At 50.1% G+C, this 9,097-nt stretch overlaps 1 pseudogene; it reads right to left on the reverse strand.

Annotated features, from left to right (window-relative positions):
- Positions 1–2,571: 2,571 nt before the first annotated feature.
- Positions 2,572–5,941, reverse strand: LOC109675639 (leukocyte immunoglobulin-like receptor subfamily A member 6; annotated as a pseudogene).
- Between the last annotated feature and the right edge of the window lie 3,156 nt (positions 5,942–9,097).

The raw sequence follows: 9,097 nt of genomic DNA on the forward strand, positions 1-9,097 counted from the left end.
CTTGGCTCCAGATACACGACCCATCTTCCTGGAAGAGTTTGTTCCTGCCCCAGGATCTTTGCACTTGCTGTGTCCCCTGCCTGAAGGTGCTGGTCCAGTAGATGTTTGTATGTCCTCTCCAGGCTTCTGCTCAGAAGATACCTTGTCATAATTCCCCTTGTAATTCATACTGGCCCTTTCTGCCCCTGCACAATCCCTCTTTTCTACTTCATTTTTTTCTCATAGAATTTTGCACTTCTGACACATGGCATTCCATCCTCAAGGTGAGCTCAGAGTGGATGGGGCACTCAGTTCACAGGTGAATCTGTGGCTTTTATAGGGAGCCAGGTCAAGAGGGGTTCCCTGTGGACAGCTGGGGGAATAGTGGAGGGGCCTCAGGGGTATGGGGGACTCAGTTCCTTATGTGTCCTTCTGAGACCCAGGAACAAGCTCACTAGGAGACAGAGGACGAGGAGAAAGAAAGTGGACAGGAGAGAGGGACCAAGAGGTCAAGAGAGCTCACAGGAAGAAGAAAAGCAGGAGCTTCCAGAAAGGGTGGTCAGCTCTGGATATAGGGGAAAGCTGATTGAGGGGAGGACTGAGATGGTAAAATTGGGCAACAGAAGTCCTTGAGCTCTGTATGGTGCAGAGTTCTCACCTGAATGTTCATCTCCATCCTGTCTTCAGTCTGTGTGTCCTTCACAGCATCATCTGTGGGGACAAAACATGAGGGTCACCTACTGCCAGAGTCCTGGGGTCTCTAGTCCCACAGGCCCCTTGCTGTCCTAGATGGGGACACAGAGCCAGAGTGCATGGTGACATCCTAGGTCCACAGTTGGGGGTTCAGTCTGACTCAGCCTGAGCCCAGCCTTTTCCTCCTTCCCTCCATGGCCCCAAGTCATTGGGTGTCTCCCTCCCAAGGCCCCTTTTCCTCTCACAGAGGTTTTCTTCCTGTACAGCAGCAGCTGGTCTGAAGCTGGAGAGACAAGAATGTCAGGTGTTAGTGAAGGATGCAGGCATGTGGGGATCTGGGTCCTTGAGCAGGAATTACCTCTTCTGCAGACCTCTGTCCCTAGATGCTACCTCCTCAGCCCCTGCAGAACCTTGGACGTTGGCCTCTCTCTGGGCTGTGTGAAACGGAAGAGTCTCAGGCCAGGAGGGTTAGAGCTCCACCACACAGGCCCCTGAGGGTAGGACAGAGACTTTAAACAAACTGGACACTTGTCTATGTTTCTGAGATGGAAAAGGTCAAAGAAAAGCTGAAATTTGCACAGGTACCAGGATCAAGTGTTTCCTGTTGTAGGTTTTCTGATTTGAGATTCTGCAGAAGGGTTTCTAAGCTGTCCTGTGCTCACTGGCTGGTTTCCCTGGGGTTCATGCCCTGAGCTCACCTTTGATCACCTCTCTAAGGAGACCAACCCCTTCCGAGGCCCAGGTCACCCACTCCCTACTTGCCTGACCTTCTGCCTTTGCCCCTATGCCAGTGTCAGAGGAGGAAGAAGAGGAAGAGCAGTAGCAGGAGGAAGGCCATGGAGATCCCGATCAGAACCTTCAGGTAGCTCTCCAGTCCTTGGGCACAAGTGACACATTGAATGAAGAACAATGCTGCTTAATGTAGCACCTACTGTGTGCCAGGCCCATGCTGGGTGTTTGTACTCTTCACTTCTGACACTCACACTCCTGCAAAATGGCATTGCCTCCCTCACATTGCCTAACAGAAGAGGAAACTGAGGCTCAGTGAGGCAAATCACTGGTCCCATGTCACCCAGAAAGAAGCAGCAGAGCTGGGATTCGACCTGGGGAGTCTGACTTCCAGCTTCAATGTCTCCACTAGAGCTGAGACCCCTGAGCTGGAGGGAAAGAGCCTGAATGCTCCTGTCACAGCTTTGTGCCCTCTGTGCACAATGTCACCACAGCCCCCTATCCTGCCCTGTACAGTGTCACTGTCACTGTGTCTGTCCTGAACGATTTCGCGAACACCATGGCAGAATGGACATGCCCATTGCAGAATCAGTCTTGGAGGCTCCCCCAGGAGGTCTCCTCTCTTAGAAGGTCACAGCAAAGGTCAGCAGTGAAAAACACTTGGAGGACTGAGTCAAGCATATCCTTTATACTTTATATTCCCCAGGTAGGGGAGAGGCTTTTGCAAGTCAGTATCTCCAGAGGAAGTTGCACAAACCCCAGAGCTCAACCCCTGATCCCTGACACCCACTTTCTAGAGACCCCACTTACATCTTTGGGGTTCTGACTCCATGGGGGTGAAGGGCCACCCACAGGCTCAGGGTCTGTGGGGTGAATAGGAGGTGAGGGGCCGGGTGTCCTTGCTGTCCACCTCAGCCTGTCTATTCCTCTCCCAGGTTGGGCACCAATATTTCCCTGTGCCTTGACCAAACACTCATGCAACCCTGATGTGCAGTGCTGAGGCCACCAAAGGGTCCTGTGAATGAGGAAAAGAGTATGGGGAGGGTCTAGGACTGCCCCTGGGGACCCTGTCTCTGCTCACTCTTCTCCATCTGCCCTGTTACCTCACCAAAGCCCTCCCCTTGCCAACCTGACATCTTCTCAATTCCAGTGAAGGGATGGGGGTGCACATGCCTGGGAGACCCCTGCTATCCTCCACCTCTCTGAGGAATGAAACACGCTCTAGCTGGTCCTCCCTAGGTTGCCACATTGCTATCCCAGACCAGAACTTCCTAGAGGCACAGACTACAGTGACCCTTTTGGCTCAGACAGGATGGAGCTGGGGCCACTCACCAGAAACCATAAGCTCCAGAGGGTCACTGGGCTCTGACAATAGGTAGGGGGATGAGTTTTGAGACCCATAGCACCTGAAGGTTCCCCCGATGGCTGAGGTCACAGCAGTCATGGAGAATTCTGCCTGGTGCTGCTGAGCTCGGGACTTTGATCTGAGACGCAGCGGGGGATTGGCTGCCCCATCCTTGGACAGAAGGAAAGTGTCCATTGGGCACCATGAGTGACACAACAGGATCACATTTTCTCCTGAGGATACTGTGGGACCTGGCAGCACAGAGAGGAAGGGTCTGTAAGGTAGCTGTCCTACAGAGAAGAAGGATGAGGGGCTGCCCCACTTTGTCTTGAACTGAGAGCTCTCAAGGGACTGTCCTGAGAACATGGTCTCTCTGTCTGTCTCAGTTTTCTCTGATTCTACCTCTCCCAATCCCTTTCCCATCTCTCTGCCTCTGTCCTTCCCTAAAGCCCACCCTTCATCCTGGAAATCTCTTGGGGCTCCCCCAGGAGAGCTTAGGCAGAGTCTGATCTCTGATTGATTCTGTTGGGTCCTCCCCTGTGATGTCCAGGGGTCCAGGGGGTCACTGGGAGCCGACCACTCAGAGGAGAGGTTGTGTGCACCATAGCATCTGTACTGGCCCCCATGTGAGCTGTTCACAGGGCCCAGGAGAAAGTCAGACTGAGAGAGTCCAGCCTGGGACTACTGGCCATGATGCTGAGGGAAGTCATGTCCCCCCTCCTTGGACAGAGCAAATCTGTCATAGTCGAGGTCAGAATGACACTGGAGGGTCAGGGTAACTCCAGGGTCCAGGACATGGCCCTGCTGGGTCAAGAGGGATGGTTTCCGGGACAGCCCTGAAGGGAAGAGGAGCTTGGGTTGAGGGGATGGTTAATGCCAAACACCTGTCTTCTCCTGTCCTGCCTTCCAGGTCTCACTGTCTCTCACTCTCTGGATTTCTGACTCAGGGTTCCCAAGCTCCTCTCAGCCCCCTATTACATGGTGCTCCTTGTAAGTAGGGCTCATGGCAATGTGTTTGGGGCCCCAAAAAGATTGGCTCATTACCTGAGATCTGTAGTTGTAGGGGGTCACTATGTCTTGACCACACCTGTGGATTCCTGCAGTAATAACCATAGCATCTGTACCTGCTATGGCTGGGGGTCACAGGCCCCATAGGGAACAGGCCCTGTAACTGCCCATTGCAGTGTTGCTGTGAGTTCAGGTTCCAGGAGAGCTTGTGCTCTTTTTCCTTGGTCAAAATGAACCTGTTATATCCCTGCTGTGAGGCACACTGGAGGGTCACATTCCCTCCTGTGGTCACCACAGGGCTGGGCAGGGCTGAGAGGCTGGGTTTGCTGTAGACTACTAGGAGAGAAGGAGGCAGTGTGTTAAATGGGCTGACACCTCCGACATTTTACCCAGGGCTGGGCTGTGAGAGGGAACACCCTTGAAAGCAGACCCCTTTCTTGAGGGCAGAACCAGGGGCTGTGACCCCTGAGCATCCTCTCACCTGTTACTACCAGCTCTAGGGCATCACTCTGCTCTGACCATCCAGCTTGGGTTTGATAATAACAGTAATATCGCCCTGCATCATACTGTAACATGGATTGGATGGAGAACTTGGTCTTGTTCCTAGGCTCCATTGAGGTCTGTCTTTTCCAGGGCTCTGAGCTTTGCTCTTTATATAGATGGTACTCCTTGGCCTCCAGGGTCCCCTCACACAAAATGGTCACAGACCTTCTTTGAGTGATCATGGAGCCTGGCTCTGCTGAGAGGATGGGTTTGGGGAGGGTCCCTGTAAGGGAGCAGGTGAGAAGGAGGAATGTCTGTCATAAACCTGGCACAGGGAATGATGTAGTTACAGACATTATTTAAGTGGATCCCTGAATTGCAGGACAGAGAACCCACATGAAGAGCTATCTCTCTTCTGGACCTCTATTTCTCACTTCCACTGTTCCCTGAGTTTCTATATCACTGGTCCCCTCTCTCCCACATTCTGTCAATGGGATCAGAGCCCTGGCTCTCCTCACCCTACCACACATCAAGTGGATTCCCTTGGGACCTGGGTCAAGTCCCAGGTCATTCAAGGGAAAGGCTGGGGCTTCCTTACCTGAGACCTGGAGCTCCAGGTGGTTACTGGGGTATGAGCACAAATAGGGGTTGTTCCTGTGACAACCATAGCATCTGAATGCCCACCTCTGGCTTGGATTCACTGGGCCTACAAGGAACAGGGCCTGGGACTGCCCACTGGGGAGATTCTGTAAGTTCTGAGTCTCGGAGAGCTGGTGTTCTCCTTCTTTAGTCAGAATGAACCTGACAAATTCCTGCCATGAGACACACTGGAGAGTCACAGTCCCTCCTGAGGTCACCACAGGGCTGAGCAGAGCTGAGAGACTGGGATAGGTATAATGGAATCCTAGGAGAGAAAGAGGCTTTGTGTTTAATGGACTCACAACTCCCACATTGTCCCCATGGCTGGGCAGGGTGAGGTGATACCCTTGAAAACAGACCCCATTCCTGAAGGCAGAGCTTGGAGCTGAGATTCCTGAGAGTCCTTTCACCTGTCATCACTAGCTCCAGGGGGTCACTCCACTCTGACCAGCCTACAGAGCTATGGTATTTACAGTGATATCGCCCTGCATAGTTCTCTGACATGGATGGGATGGAGAACTTGGCCTTGTTCCCAGGCCACAGTGCCGTCCATCTGTCCCAGGATGCTCAGCTTCTCTCTTTATCCAGGTTGTACTCTTGAGCCTCCAGGGTCCCCTCACACCATACGGTCACAAGCATTTCCCAGGAGATCACAGAGCCTGGCTCAGCCCAAAGCCTGGTTTTGGGGAGGGTCCTTGCAAGGAAATCAGAGGTTGGATCTCAAGACATCACCCTCTCTTATCCTAGCTTTGATCTCCAGGACCTTCCAAATACTCCCAGCATCAGCCACACATGCTCTTCTCCATTCTACTACCCTTGTCCCTAGTGATGAAGGACAGCTGAGGACACACTTACCTGCCTGCACTTGGGTCTTTGGTTTCACACTCAGCCCTGGAAGAGAGTTCTCTGAGAGAGGTTTGCCCCTGAAGCCTGAGCAGGTCCTCTCCTCCCTGGATCCTCTCGAGCCACTGACTAGGGTACCTCCCAGACTAGGGTGCCCCTTCTCCCTCATGTCTCAACAAGGCAGAACAAGGCTGTGAGGGTGAGGGTCATGCTGTCTCCACCCATGGCTGTAGCGGTGCAGATGTATGAAGCCACATTGCCCTGCAGGACAGACAGACATACAGGTTGTGGCCTTGGAATCTGAATTCTGCCTGTCACAGCATTGTCACATCAGCCATGCCACAGGATCAGGAACTTCCCTTCTCAAGAACCTGGTTCTTAGGGCACTACAGTTGGGACCAGGGCTGGCACTAGGCTCTTTGCAGACACTTCCAATTTTAACAGGGTCTCTTCGACTCCCATCCAGCCCACCTGATCTGTCCTTATCTCAATGAGGGCTAGGATGCAGCAGCAAACACACCTGGTTCCTTCTGAGATGGCTTCTTCCAGATGAGAGTGACTGAGTTCTGGTCCTTACCAATCAAACCTTCCATGAAGTCACCTTCACTCTTTCATCTTATCTTCCTGCACTGTATTGTGGGGTTCTTACCAAGACCAGTCACCTCCCCAGCCCTATGGATGTTGCTGGGAATTTTTAGGTCTCTGCTACAGGGAAGAAGCAGAGCAGAAGAGACACAGAGAAGACCTGAATGTGCAACTCACATGGAGCTTCATCATGGGGATGAGCACAAAGCAAATGCAGGGAAATGTGGAAGGAAACATGGCTCTTCTCTGGGTGCTTGTCATGGGTTTCCTTTGCTAAACCATCTTTTCCATGGACTTTCTTTTTTCTTAGCAAAAGATTTCCCTACCCCCAAATACCCAGAAGAGATTCTTAGGTGTTCTCAATTCCACAGTGCCTTGTTTCTCAGGGCTGAATTCTCCTGGTTGTGTGGTGGCTGATTTGTATTTCTGCATGCTCACCTCACACTGGCTGAGCCATCCTGAGTATGGACATCCCATCTCTGAGCCTCAGTTTCCTCTTTTGAAGACTGCACTTCATTTTTCAGAGTGGTCATGGGGCCAGTGGTGTTGGGGACATGGAGAGGCTCAGTCATCATTAACCTCCAGACCAGGTGGAACATGGGTTTTGGACATGAGAGGTTCCTGCTGTTGTATTATGTAGGTGCCCACTAACAGTCGCTATCTGCTCTGAGCATTAGAAATGGTCAATGTAGTATGTCTGAAATCTGCAGATCATCACAGTCTTGAGCAGAAAATGTGAAACAATAGTTCCCCAAATGGAGAAGAAGCCACATCAAAGACAGAGGTCAGAGCTGACACTGAATTCTGAGATTGTGCTGGGATCGCTAAGGGCAGGTTTCCTCCTCGATGTGGAGGTGGGGTCAGGGTTCCAGGTGAGGGTTGACATCGGAGTATCCCTTCCATTGTGCTTGCAGATGGTACTGGGCACTCTCTGCTCAGTGCTCAGGACCCATTTGCAGCACAGAGCTGCCTCCTTGGGTGTATAAATCAGACTCACTCCAGTGCTGTCACCAATGGCATCTATTTCACATGTGAGTGTAAGTGTTACATTGGACCCATCCCTGCCTGGTACAACACTGAGAAAGTGCTAAGTTGAGAAGAGTGGATGCCACAGGACAGGTGAACAATCCCTCTGGTGAGGTCAGATTCCTGTATCAGCCCTGCTAGGAGTGCTCTGTGGAAGATCAGGTGCAGAATTGTGAAGCTGGGTTGTTAATTTGAGAATTTCTCACTTTTACATATTATAGGCATTAATACTATAAACTTCCTTCTTGGGACTTCTTTTATATCACTCAGTAAGGTTTTATTTTACTTTAATTTGCTTTTCGTGATGGGAATTGGACCCTCAACCCTGTATGTAGCATGTTAAGCATGTGCTCTGCCAACTAGCTGCAACCCCACCTTATCCCATGAGTTTCTATGTATGCTGTTCTCAATTTCTTTGGATTACAATAGTTTCCAATTTCCCTTTTGATTTCTTTGACCCTATTGTTGTTCAAGAATGTATTCTTTAATTTCCATGCATTTGTGAGGTTTTCTGCCTCCCTTTGTGTCCAAAAAGACACTTGTTGTGATTTCAGTCTTCTTAAATTCACTCAGACTTGCCTTCTGACACCTGTGCTCTGTCCTGGAGAATGTTCTGGTGTGCGTTAGGGGACATGGCTCTGGCATGGTTGTCTGGGTGTTCTCATTTGTCTGTTAGGTGCATTGGGTTTGTAGTGCTGCTCACCTCCCCAGTTTCTTTTTTAATTCTTTTCTGGATGATGTTACCACATTAACACTGCACACAGGAATAGATCAGAAGATGCAGAAATAAACCACACAGCTATAGCCATCTGATATTTGACAAAGGGAAAAACATACACTGGTGAAAAGACAGACTCTTCCATACTGGTGTAGGGAAAACTGGATCTCCTCATGCAGAAGACTAAACGTAGGTCCCTATCTCTCACCCTGTAGAACAATCAATTCAAAGTGAATCAATGATCCACTGTAATAGCCACAATCTTTTTTTTTTTTCTTTTTTCTTTTATTATTCATATGTGCATACAAGGCTTGGTTCATTTCTCCCCCATGCCCCCACCCCCTCCCTTACCACCCACTCCGCCCCCTCCTGCTCCCCCCCCTCAATACCCAGCAGAAACTATTTTGCCCTTATCTCTAATTTTGTTGTAGAGAGAGTATAAGCAATAATAGGAAGGAACAAGGGGTTTTGCTGGTTGAGATAAGGATAGCTATACAGGGCATTGACTCACATTGATTTCCTATGCGTGGGTGTTACCTTCTAGGTTAATTCTTTTTGATCTAACCTTTTCTCTAGTTCCTGGTCCCTTTTTCCTATTGGCCTCAGTTGCTTTAAGGTATCTGCTTTAGTTTCTCTGCATTAAGGGCAACAAATGCTAGCTAGTTTTTTAGGTGTCTTACCTATCCTCACCCCTCCCTTGTGTGCTCTCACTTTTATCATGTGCTCATAGTCCAATCCCCTTGTTGTGTTTGTCCTTGATCTAATGTCCACATATGAGGGAGAACATATGATTTTTGGTCTTTTGAGCCAGGCTAACCTCACTCAGAATGATGTTCTCCAATTCCATCCATTTACCAGCGAATGATAACATTTTGTTCTTCTTCATGGCTGCATAAAATTCCATTGTGTATAGATACCACATTTTCTTAATCCATTCGTCAGTGGTGGGGCATCTTGGCTGTTTCCATAACTTGGCTATTGTGAATAGTGCCGCAATAAACATGGATGTGCAGGTGCCACTGGAGTAACAGTCTTTTGGGTATATCCCC

The sequence above is a fragment of the Castor canadensis genome, chromosome 16, assembly GCF_047511655.1.
Source record: "Castor canadensis chromosome 16, mCasCan1.hap1v2, whole genome shotgun sequence".
Taxonomy (NCBI): domain Eukaryota; kingdom Metazoa; phylum Chordata; class Mammalia; order Rodentia; family Castoridae; genus Castor; species Castor canadensis.